This window comes from Canis lupus, chromosome 5 (genome assembly GCF_048164855.1).
Source record: "Canis lupus baileyi chromosome 5, mCanLup2.hap1, whole genome shotgun sequence".
In the NCBI taxonomy this organism is placed as follows: domain Eukaryota; kingdom Metazoa; phylum Chordata; class Mammalia; order Carnivora; family Canidae; genus Canis; species Canis lupus.
In genome coordinates this window covers 27,835,638-27,849,394 of record NC_132842.1, presented here as the reverse complement: position 1 = coordinate 27,849,394, position 13,757 = coordinate 27,835,638, and the positions used below count along the sequence as shown (strand labels likewise).

The 13,757-nt window shown below is 33.2% G+C and overlaps 1 long non-coding RNA gene across 1 annotated transcript; it reads left to right on the top strand.

Moving 5' to 3' along the window:
• Nucleotides 1–628: 628 nt before the first annotated feature.
• Nucleotides 629–9,714, top strand: LOC140632908 (uncharacterized). The gene is made up of 3 exons (XR_012030552.1): nucleotides 629–820; nucleotides 7,305–7,386; nucleotides 9,501–9,714. It is a non-coding gene; the product is annotated as an uncharacterized lncRNA (long non-coding RNA).
• Nucleotides 9,715–13,757: the final 4,043 nt, after the last annotated feature.

Sequence of the window (13,757 nt, the reverse complement as noted above, 5' to 3'; positions counted from 1 at the left end):
TTATAAGTTTTTCTTTCCTTTGGGGAGTCAAGAGTTTGATAGACATTTATTTGGTGGAATGCTCTAGTCCATTGAAAACGTATTCATTCACGTCTATCCACCCATCCCTTCATCTATCCAGCCAGCCACTCACTCGATATTTATTCACTCTATCAATGTTTATTGTAACTAATACAATCGTTCTTCTGTGGCACATACAAAGATGAGACAGAAACTGACCATGAGTCCAAAGGACTTAGTCTATTAAAAAGAATTATATATTTATATAAATTTTTATATATAGAAATAAACATAATATTATATAAAATGTATACATATTTAATATATATAAATATATGTTAATATATACATAAATAAGGCAAGGCATACTAAATCACAAGGGATAAAATGATAAATATTCAGGAGAGGTGCACAATGCATTGTGTACATTCCATTCCTATTGGATAAACCAGCCATTCCCACCAAAAAGCTGAGCCCAAATGATTTGGTAAAATTTTATCATGCTGAGGAAGTAAGACTCTGATTCACAGGAATGGAGAAACACATCAGACAAAAATGGATCTTGAGTGTAAACGTCATAATTGTGTGTTCTAGCTTATCCGGGACCATTCGGAAGATTAAATGATACTGTTCTTAGAGGCCATAAATGTTAGGTGAAAGGTTTTTATTCCGCAGGTGGTGGGGTTTGGGGCAGATATTCAGAACTTGATACTTTGAAAGTCTGCTCCAGAAGAAATGTGCTGTGACTGACACTGGGGAGTAGCTGAAACTGAAAGAACACTGAAGGCTGTTGGAAAAACCAATGTCAAGGTGTTGAAAGGTTTGTACTGTGGAAGTTATAGAGAATGGATGAAAGAGGTAGATGTAGGAAGTACATTCTGAAATAGAATTAAAATGTCTTTTATTTATTCAACAAACACATTTGATTTTCAGTGTAATTCTCAGGACTATACAAGGTGCTATGAGCATTTATATTAATAAAAAGCAGCATATGTATATATCACATGTGGTATATATGATATATATAATATACCATAGCAGTAATCTTAGGGGGCTCAAAATTTATATCTTTTATCTATAGACTAGCAAGATAAAAAGTTGCACGAATTAAAGGAGTCAGTAACAACAAAGATATGTCTCAGGTGTCAAATCTGGATGAAGAAGGTGATTTCCAACAGCTTGGTGGAAGACCACACAGGTTTTGGAGGCAGAACCACCTGGATTGAAGACCCAGCTGTCTCCCATTAGCTATGTCACTTTAGAGTGGCTTGAACTTAATCTTCCTTAAGTTTCAGTTTCCATCTCTGTACATCAAGAACCATAATATACCTTAGCTGTGTGGTAAGAATTAAGTAAGACAATACATGGGAAGTACTTACAATAGTAGCTGGTTAATGAGTAGCTACCATCAAGCTTGGTTCTAAAAAGTAAAATCAGTGGCATAATTTGTAGTGCAGATTATGAGTTCAACTTTATCCATACCCAATAAACATTGAGAAATGTGGATGATGAGAGCAAAGATTCAGACAAGCTAGTTGAAAAGGAAAGTGGATGAAGCCTTCCAAGAGAGACAAATGCAAAGCAAAGAGCTAGGGACACACAGATCCTTGAGAAATGCCTGAATTTAAGAGGTGGAACAAAGAGCCAGGAAATGAGTGAAGGTAAATAGGGCAGACGTATTTTTTTTTTTTCATTTTCTTCTTTCATTAAATTAAATCATCTGCTTTATTTTTAAGAAATGCACATTTTAATTTCAAGAAACTTCATGTACTATTTAACGTCACCACGATTCAGACGGGCTTTCTTAAGAATCACATTTGATATGAGTACTTTATGTTTTACTAAGCTAAGAAATTTCTACTTGATAATGGCTGTTTTGGGGTGGGACCATGTGATCGGCTAGGTCCTCATTGAAGTGTTAAAGAACTTAATTGTTAACTTTACTAACTTAACTCAAGAAAATGGCTCTCAAAGACTTCAAGATTGTGTTTTATGACAACTTGCGTTTACCACGCTGCTTTTTTTATTTGTGAAAGTTTCCATCTATGAATAATAGCTAGTGAAGCTGTGACAAAGTGTAAAGAGAAGTGTCTGGATGATCTAATAATTTATTTGTTTTCCCATTATTATAGCTAAATCAGTGTTAGAAACCTCAGTATGATAATTTAGGGCTCTAAGTTGCATCTAAGGCAAAGTATTCACATCCTCAAAATGAAGTTCTCAGAATACAAGCTCCACAAAACAAGCTGGGTTTAATTAAACCTTTCAATATATAGCTAGTGCATGCATTTTAAGAACTCAATCTGCTCAAATCATAGGGTTGCAACTGATTTCAATTTTTTTGTGCTAAAGACATTTACTTTTTTTTTTCCAAGTAGGAGCTCCAGAATCTACAGTGTTTGCAGTAATAACATATAGGAGGGACCTACTTTAGGAGTTTATTGAAAATAGGAACTACATAAATAACCTAAACCCAATTTCTTCTCTCAAATGAGATTCATGACAGTGACATAAAGAACCTTAGTAAGCTGACAGAGCAGCACCTCCTGGCACACACAAAAAAGTTTAAGTTTTTCCCTGTGTAGTTCCAAAATAGCATGACTTATGTTAGGGATATAGTTTTCTTTTGTCAGAGCTTCCAGGTTAAATAATTTAAAGAAAATTAATAGCACTTTTGAATAAGTGCTACGATACAAGAAATATAACCAATGGATAAGAGATGGGACATTATCCTCAATTTTTTCCAATGTTTTATGAGCCTCCTGCTGCTTGTAAAGAGACATAAAGACACAGGTGGTACAAACAGCTTCATGATCTTTAAATGTCTGCAGCATCCTTTTGTTTTAAATAATACTATTTAACAAATAATTAAATAATAAATAATAAATAATAAAGAGTGAAATGAAATGGGGACCAGAGTAAAGTAGCCAGCTCAAAAAAAAAAAGAATTCCTCAAAGGAAAGATGAAGCAAATAAAAAAAAATATGTCATTAAGGATAAACTCCTGACATATTTTGAGTTGCTGAAGCAAGCTGACTTCTCTTGATGGTCAAGTAAGAGTTAATTCATTTAAAGCAATTCTTCCAGAGAAGAGTGATTTTAAAAGGATACCACTAAAAAGATAACAGCCACTTATTTAGGTGTTGATTACTATTAAAAGTCCTGAAAATCCAGAGGACTGACTACTTCTGTCTGCTTCAATCTTATATGGCAAAACAAAATCACTGGTTAAAACAATACCTTAGAATCATGGATGAATATTTTCCTTTCTCAATGTCAGAACCTACTGCTTATTACTGAGTGACAAAGCATTTACTTCACCTAATACTGTGCCAAAGATCTGGCCCCAGTAGCTATAGGACTTGCTAAAAAATGACGAGAGCCTGGACTGGATTTAGTAAGGATCACATGATAATTTGGTCATTTTAGCAAAATTTGGAATCATATGGATTTGGGTTTACATTCTATTCTTTTGGGGGCAGCTGGGTGGCTCAGACAATTGGGCATCTGACTGTTGATTTCAGCTCAGGTCATGATCTCAGGGTTGTCAGATGGAGCCTCAAGTCCCACACTCAGCACAGAGATTGCTTGAATTTCTCCCCCTCTGCTCCTCCTCCAGCTCACACACACTCTGTCTCTCAAATAAATATATAAATCTTAAAAGAAAAATTCTAGTCCTTTGCCTTCTTTGGAGCTACTTGACCTTTGAGATGAAGTTGATCTTATAGAAAGTTGTGAGGATTAACTAAAGTGAGGTCTGAGGCACCCAACACAGTACACAATACTCAACATAGTGTATTTACAGGCACTAGTTGATTTTATATTCTCTTCCTTTGTATAAGATTCTGTTTTGTGGAGTTCTAGCAAGGGGCAATTGTACTTAGTTTTATTTCTACAAAAACATTCATTCATGAACGAAAGTCTATTATTGACTCAAGTGTCATCATAATAGGACCATGAAGTAGATTTTCTATGGTTAAAAACACTGCTTTTAAAACTATGGAAAGTCATAAATGAGTCATGGCATCCTTTTGACAAAAGCACAGATTATACAGAAATGTATGATTCATCTGTGTTTTCCTTAAACTTTTACCTGGGTGAGAGAAGAGGTTGTATTGACTTGCGCATCTCCTTCTAGGATTATTAGAATATGTGCTTTAACTATGAAATCTGTGTTCAAACTGGAGAATTACATCTAATACAAGATCCTCTACTTTAAGTTGAAATGAAACTCATTTATTACAGTTTTCCTATTTTACACAGTTTTTTAAAAAAAGAGTGGATTTCATGATCTGAAAAATTTTAGAAACAAACAACAAAAATTATTACCTAGAATACTAAAATTACCTACAAAAATAAATTACCTGTAATAATAAAGATCTAGAGCACATTTGACAAAGAGTATGCATATATATGTATGATGCTTTGAAAAAATGTTTCTTTCATTCCCTAATTCTACCCCTTCAACACGTATACAGGAAAATGGGTCCCATTTAGGATAAATATTTGTGAACTTTTCTTCAAAATTCAAAAAATAAGTGAAATTTTATTTGTTTCTAGTTTTTCCCTTCCATTTCATGAAATGTTACCATAAAAAAAAAACTGATGCAGGCATCATCTGTCATTTGTGTGAATAGATTTATAGGATAAGTACCTAGAAATGTGACTGCTGAGTCACTGGATTAAGAACTTTAAATATTAAAAGAAAGGCAAATTTCTCTTAAACGTTGCAGTAATTTATGCTGCCACCAAAGGTGTATGAGCGTAAACATTTCACCACATCCTTACCAGCACTAGATATTATCAACCATTTCAATCCTTGCCAATCTGATAAGCAAAAATGGCATTTTGTTGCTTTAATTTGTATTCTTTAATCATGAATTAGGTTTAAACTTTTGTCATATAACTATTAACCATTTGTGTATCTTTTTTTCTGATCTTAACCAGCTCCCGAAATTTGGCCTTGTTAATGATCTAATGTCATTCTCCTAATGAACCTATGATATAGGAACTATGATTATGCACATCTTGCAAAAAAGAAATCTAGGGGCACCTCACTGGCTTAATCGGTAGAGCATGTGATTCTTGATCTTGGGGTTGTAAGTTCGAGCCCAACATTGGGCTTAAATTTTTTTTTTAATATTTTTTTTAAATAAATCTATGGCTAATAGATATTTAACATCATTCCCAGTATGACCAGACTGATAAATGTCAGAGGTCAAGTTTTTTACAGAGAGAATCATGTGGCTTTTGCGTTTTTATTTATACCATACCATCTCCATCATTCAGACATTTAATCAGAAAGCATAAGCACCCTATATGTGCCTGGCACTGTGACTATTTCTATATGTACAGCAATAAACAAGGATTCATAATTAATAAATTAAGTATGTTAATGAATATGTATTTTCTTTCAGTGTGTAATTCAAAATAATTTTACAAGTAAGTATTTAATTATAAATATGACAAGTGCAGCAAAGGCAAATTACAGGGTACTGTGTGTGTGAATAATAGAGGGCTGACTGGCATCATATTTAGAGAGCTCTGCATAAACATAATCAAGGTGCATAATTTGTAGAAATACTTTGTAAGATAATAAAAGGCAGTTAACAAATGTTACAATGAAAATGTCTTAAGAATTTCATTTATCCTTACAAAAATAACTTAATCTGAAGTTTTTAACTTGGTTTAAAAATAAATCTCTTTAAAAATGTACAAACTTGTTGACCACTTGAAAACTTTTTTTTTTTTTTTCTCTGAACTGTACTTCTCCAATAAGCAGCAAAGAGCAGGTGGAAGGACGGAGATTGCATTAAGTGGAGAGAGGTGAATGTGTATATTTTGGAAATCCTAGGAAGGTGACAAATGACGAGGTTGTTACAGGAGAAATAAACCCGGGATGGACGAGGAAAAATCCAGACCTCTTTTCTCATTTCTCCTTGTAATTAATACCTTACCTATGTAGATAGTTTTTGGAGAAATTAACTGGGTGGGTAGTACAGTGCCTTAAGTGATCGAGTTAACAAACCAGAAAACAGAACACTAGTCCATTTTAGAATTCTGAACAATTCTGTATATATTGAATATAGTTTCATTAGCCATAAAAAAAGAGAAACTGTTTTCATACCATAGAACACCAGTGGAAAGAAATTTGTCATATATTGGTTCAATCATATAAACTTGTCTGCTTTTGACCACTTTAATTTTTTAATTTAATTAAAATTAATTTAATTAAAAATTTAATTAATTTAATTTTTTAATTTTAATTTAATTTTGCAATTTTATATGGTTTAAGTATGAAAGCAAGACATGGATAACAAGCCTAAGTGCTTTTCCTGTGTATTTGCTCAGATAGGTGAATGAGCATGTCTACAGATGATGTGATACTTTTCAAGTACTTCTGTAATTCACACACATGAAAAAAGTACGAGAGAGATTTAAGAAAAAAAAAGATGGAAGAAAGAGATAAAAATGCAAATACTTTAGAATGCCTTGTCATCGGGTATTAAATACTCAAGTCACAAAATGTATACATTTTTTTCCCACATAGCATCTCTTGCAAGTAGTTGAGATATAATAAAACATAAATGAGCCAAAGAGACAAGCAAATATTAGTTGTTGTCTGAAGTGTAGCATCCTGTAGTTTTGCTTTTTTTTTTTTAACTTTACATTTTTGGGTTTCATTCCTCCAAAATAGCTCACTAAAATAAAAAATAAGGAAGTGTAAAAAAAGAAAAATATTAAAATATCCATAACTTTACTGGATCTATTTTATTAAATACAAGTACATATAGGTGTACTTATGTGAAACATAGGTGTAATAAGCGTGTATATAGATATATACACACATACATATATAAATGTACAGCTACATATTTTAATTTTAGTCTTAAAAGTGCTACATGGCTTAAATTATCATTAATTTAGAGAGTGCCTTTAGCTTTATGGTATCAGAGATTGCTTAGAATGCTCCCTTGCAAGGGAAACTAAAGAATAATTTAATAATATTATTTATTTATAACACATTTTTAGTGGAGTAGGGTTAAAAGTTGTTGAAATTCATCAACCCAGAAAATGTTCCAAAGACAAATATTACTTCTGCAAGATTAGCTATGGAAGAGTCCTTTAAACCATGAGAACACAGATCTCCAGAAAGGATAATTTATAGACTTTTAGAACAGCCTCATGTGAACCAGCTACTGACCTCTCACTTCGTGCCAAGGACTATTCCAGGTGCTATGACATGAGACAAAGTTCTTGCTTTAATAAAGCTTAATTAGTTTCCAATATATTTTTCCATTTAGCAAATCTACAAAGAGATCCCCTGTTTCTTGCTTTGGTGTATTCCAATGCAGCAAAACGTCTCTACCATAGAAATAAAATAAGGTAAGAATCATAAGGATTTACTGTCAAGGCATGAAAGACTAGACATAAAGTGGAAATATAGAAAATTATCTAAATAATAAAGTGTAGGGTCAGAAAAAAATCTATTGGAAGTTTGAGTTTTCAGATATTTTAAAATATACCAAGTTTGATTATGTTATATTGTAGCATATTTACACATAACACTGTTTCAGTAAATGAATGTTTCAATTTTTACGAATCTCCAGATAGTTAATTTATTACACAATTAATTACAAAAATCAATTACTTTATTACAAAGTTAATGTATTATAAAACCAATTTGCCTGGAGTGCTTAGATTAAAAACTTCTTTTTTGAGTGTCAATAACTAATCTAATGGCTACTACAAAATCTGTTCAGAGAATGCATAGTAAGAAGACAAAAATATCCGAGGGTGGGGTAAGAGTGGTGGTACCAGAGAGAGTACTTTTTTCCCAGGGCATTTGCCTCATAAAATCTTTAATCACCAATGTTCCATTCTGGCTTCCCATACCAATGAGTCACACATCCTAAATCTAAGAGAAATTTTAGAAATATCACAAATTCATGCAAAAACACATAAAAAGAAATATTACCTCTTAAACTTTCTAATTCTGCATGAATTAGCACTTTTGATACCTGACTATGGTTATGGTATATGTATTCATGGATTTCCATAACAAAGCCACTTTACTTGCAAGAAGGAAATGTGACATGTGGATTGAGCTACTTGGCATTTAGTTAGATCTCAGTATTAATTTTGATTCTTCCAGTTATTGACTTGCACCTTCAGATAAGATACTATACTTTACAAGCATACTAAAATTCTCTAAGCCTTAAGTCCTTCATCTGTAAAGTGGAAATAATATCACTTCCCTTCTTAGGTTGTTCTAAGAATTAAACCAAAGTGCGGCAAATGCTTAGCAATGAATAAAAGTTACACATGATTACCTCATATATTTTCCCCTCATAAAGTATAGTTTGTTTATTTTCCTAATAGATTTTTTTATTTAGAGTTCATAGGGAGATCTAGTCTAAATTTCTCCATGTAAGAATCAACTTCTCAGATATAATTATATTTCAGGACTTATCTTGGCAATCTGTAAACATATTTTTCCTTTTAGCGTGTGAACATCTCAGAGAAAATTCTGTCCCAGTCAGCGGCAGTCCAGATGCTCACTCTCTCAATTTGAAGTGTTTATTTCCTTGATGTATGATACACTCAAGAAATGCTCAATGAAATGTGGCTGAGAGGGTGGAAGAACGACTTTTTAAGTGTCAATCTCTTCTTTTAGATCATGTTTTTTTTTCAAAGTGATAAAAGATTTCAAGATCTCTTAGTGACTATGCATGATTCATTTATGAGAAACTATATAATTGAAAGACTTGTCATGACATAGAATAAGCACAATATTTTTCAATTCATCAATTATAATGATGTGTCTCTATTTCAACAGGACTTAATGATATTACTGTAAAATCATAAATTATAAAATGAGAAAAACAGTGACTACCTAGGGGAGATATGTGAAGCTAAAATGAACTTAAAGCTCAGAAAATGGAGATTCTTATTGTTTTGCAGACTTTATTATTCATGAGAGAAAAAGCAAAAGAGAAAGAAGCAGAGGCAGAAGTAGGCTCCCCAAAGAGCAAGGAGCCTGATGTGGGCCTTGATCCCCGTACCCTGGGACCTGAACCTAAGTCAGACACTTAACTGACTGAGTCACCCAGTCACCTCCATGAAATAGAGGTTCTAATTCTATTTCTGCTACAAACTATTTTTGAATTTTTTGGTTGGGAAAGAGATTCAAAAATTTGCCCCTCCCCCCTCCTGCAACATGCTATCCAAAATTTATTTTTGACTGATTTCAGTAAATAAAGAGAAGAAACAACTTTGCTTTATAGAAGGAAAACAGACATGACCAATCATGTTGGGCAGTTTACAGAAGATTTAAGAATTGAATGAAAATCTGCTTTTCTCCTAGTCCCAATTTTCTTTCTACAAAACGAAACCACCTTTCTGGAAATAACTACTACACACATGGGATTAATTACATTTACTTCCATAATATTTGTGAAAAGCAAAGTCTAATTCCATGCGTTATTTTTATTTTACAGATTGAAGGCAAGTGAGGAGCAAGAAATATTGCCCAGAATGAAATGATTATTCACTGGTAGGGATGGAATCAAAACCAAAACCACCTTGTTCAATAGCTTCCCAAGATGGAATCACTGAACAGAAAAATCAGCAGTAATAAAGTCAAAAGTTATCTGTGTTTTCTCAAAACAATCAAATTTAACAATTAAAATAGTATGTGTCTTGCTGGGTAGACCATCAGACTTTGGGTATGTTCATTTAACTTTCTGGGATTTAATTCCAATATTTAAAATAAAGAAATTGGGCTACATAACCTATCACTTTTCTTCCATTTCTAATGCTGTATAATTTAATCTATAATTAAGGAAACCATAGTTTTGAATATTATAAAATTTTATCATGAATATATCATTAATTACTTCAGCATGGCAGTTAACTTTTGCTAAATTTAGATTTTTTTGAAATTTTAAAAACTAAAAATAATGTTAATTTTTTATGCTTGGATTGTTTTTTATACCTTTGTTAATTATCAGTATTCCAAAAAGCTTTGGCTCCATTTCTGAATTCTCTATTCTGTTCCACAAATTTATTTGCCTATCTTTACCTCAACACTACACAGTCTTAATTACTGCAGCTTCATTGAAATTAAAACTCCTCTTCAGGGACACCTAGGTGGCTTAGTGGTTTAGCATCTGCCTTTGGCTCAGGTCATGATCCTGGGGTTCTGGGGTAGGTCCTACATCAGGGTCCCCTCTGCCTATGTCTTTGCCTCTCTCTCTGTGTCTCTCATGAATAAATGAATAAAATCTTAAAACAGAACAAAAACTCCTCTTTAAAAGATCCTGTTAAAGAATAAAAAAGATAAGCTACAGACTGGGGAAAAATATTTGCAGAGCATTTAATTAGTAAAGGGCTTATATTCATAGTACATAAGAATATTAAAATTTAATAACAGGAAAACAAATAATTCAAAAAAATGGAGAAAAGTTTTAAAAAGACACTCCACCAAGAAAAAAATGCAGAGATGTCAGATAAGGAAAGACATGAACAGATGCTGAATAACAACCTTGGTTTCTGGTTCAGCCATGAGCAGTTTGCAGCTCACCACTCTATCCTAACAAGTGAAAAGTTGAACCCAGTCACTGGGGATCCCCCTCATTTTTGTCAATCTTCTCCAAGTGCATGACCAGGCTCTCACAGAAGGTTAGAGAAAAATTTACTCTTGCTTCCGGTGGGAAGAAGGGAAATAACAATATGAAATATGCCAAAGCATCTTCTCTTAACAAGGCCTATCTTCAAGGGAAACTGCTTTACCAGAACCTAACCTACCTGGGAGAAGAAAGTGTACAACTCCAAGCTTCTCCATTATGCCCCATGTAAAGGGGGGGAAAAAAAAACAACTGAGAAGCACTATCAAGTTCACCATCCAAGAGTCTGGCCTCACCAAAAGACTAAACCTAATCATAGGACTATAGAATACTTCTACTTCCCATACCTCACCACTACATAATTAAAGGCCTGGTTCCTTCTATTTTTTTATCCAGTACATTACATACACATTTTGACAAAGAATTATAAGGCATATTAAAAGGCAAAAACACAGTTTGAAGAAACTGAACAAACATGAAAACCAGAGTCCAATATGTCAGGTATGTGACAATTATCATTTTAAAAGGCTATGATTCATATGCTTAGAATTTTAGTGAAAAAAATAGACAATAGCAAAAAGAACAGGTGGATAACGTATAAAGAGGTGGAAATCTAAGAAAGTATCAGAAATAAATGTTAGAAATAAAAAAATACTGAAACAGAAATAATGAATGCCTTGATGGGTTCATTAGGAGACGACATTGCTAAGGAAAGCATCCCTGAGCTTGATGTATGACAGCAGAAATTTCCACAACTGAAAAACAAAGAGGAAAAAAAAGACTAAAACAGATAAACAAGCAAACAGAATATCCAGGAATTGTGGGAAAACCACAAGAGGTATAACATATACATAATGAAAATACCAAGAGAAGAAGAAGGAGAGAAAGGAACAAACAATATTTGAAGCAACCATGACTGAAGAACTTCCCTAAACTGGACCAAACCACAGGTCCAGGACGGTCAGAGACCACCAAGAAGGATATATGCTAAAAGCAGCCATACCTAGATATATACTATACAAATTTCAAAAAATCAAATGTAAAGAAAAATCCTGAAAAAAAAAAAAACAACAGAATGAGGTGGGAATCTTACCCATAGTAAAGCACAGATGAGAATTATATTTGACATCTCATAAACTAATCAAGCAAAGAGAGAATGACGTGAAATAGTTTCAGTGCTGAGATAAAAGAGACACCAACTTAGAATCCTATATCTTGCAAAATTATCCTTCAAAAAAGGAGGAAATAAACTTTTGCAAAGGGACTAAAATTGAGAGAACTTGTTGCCAGTAGACCTGCCTTGCAAGAAATATTAAAAGAAGTTCTTCAAAGAGAAAGAAAATGATATAGGGCAGAAACTTGGACCTACATAAAGAAAAGAAAAGACTGAAGAAGGAATAAGTGAAGATAAAGTAAAAGTTTTATTTTCTTGTACTAATTAATTTAAAAGATAATGGTTTGATCAAATAATATAGCAACAATATATTAGATTATTCATGCTTGTGTGTATTATATTATATATATAAGGGAAATGAATGACAGTAATGCCACAAAAGAAGAGGGGGGATTAAGAAAACTTTTTGTAAGTCACCAGTACCATCTGTGAAGAGGTATAGAGTCATTGGAAAGTGGAATTGGATATATTGCAAAATCCAGAGCAACCACTAAAATATTTTCTTAAAAAGTTGACTTGATATAATAAAAAAAAAGAGAGAGAGAGAGAAAATGGGATCATGGGATCATGTAAAATACAGGAAAATAAAGACAGAAATGTATGAAAGACTAAAACAGGAACAAAGAATAAGGGCAACAAAAAGGAAACCGTAAAAGCTATAGATATTAATCCAACTATATCAATAATTACTTTAATATCAATAGTCTAAATACACCACTTCTGAGACAGAGATCGTCATAGTGGATTAAAAAGAAAAAGACTCAAATATATTCTGTCTGCAAAAAAAACCCTCACTTTGTTATTTTTTTATTAAAACTTTTAAGAAAGCAAGAGCTTTAATATTTTTTTATTTTTTAAATATTGTTTAAATGCCAATAACAGGGGCTCCTGGGTGGTGTAGTTGGTTAGGCATCTGACTCTTGATTTTGGCTCAGGGAATGATCTCAGGGTTATGAGATCATTCTCATAAAAATAAAAAAAATAAAAACTATTTTTTAAAAATAGTTCAAAAAAATGAAACTTTTTAAATTATTTTTTAAATATGTTTATTGGAGAGAAAGAGAGAGCATGAGCAGAGGGAGAGAGAAGCAGACTCCTTGCTGAGCAGGGAGCCCAACATGGGGCTTGATCTCAGGACCCTGAGATCATGACTTGAGTGAAGGGCAGACACTTAAGTAACTGAGCCACCTAGGCACCTGATTAGAAAGCCACACCATAAACACAATTATTTACATTTAACATATTTCTTGCTGAACATTTTTCCCACTACTAACCTAAAAAAAAAACCAAACTCACTTTAAATATGCAATTACTCACAGATTAAATTTTAAGAGATGAGGAAAGATATACCAGGTAACATTAACAAAAATAAAGCAGAAGAAGCTATGTTATTTCAGAAAGAGCAGACTTCAGAGGAAATAAAGTTAGCAGTCATGAAGTAGGACATTACATAATGATAGAGGGGTCATTACTCCAAGAAGACATAAAAATTCCTAATATGTATACACTTAAGAAGAGAAAGTCAAAATACATGAGGCGAAGACTGATAGAAATGCAAGGAGAAATAGATGAATCCACTATTACAGCTGGATACCTGAGCATCCCTTTATCAGAAGTGGACAGATCCAGCAGGGAGAATATGAGTAAAAACGTGGTTGAACTCAACAACACCATCAATCAACTGGATCCAATGGGCATTTATAGGCTACTTCATCCAACAACAGCAAATTGCTCATTATTTTCTTTTTTTTTTTTTTAAATTTATTTATTTATTTATTTGTGATAGTCATACAGAGAGAGAGAGAGAGACAGAGACATAGGCAGAGGGAGAGGCAGGCTTCATGCACTGGGAGCCCGACTTGGGATTCGATCCGGGGTCTCCAGGATCACGCCCTGGGCCAAAGGCAGGCGCCAAACCGCTGCGCCACCCAGGGATCCCTGCTCATTATTTTCAA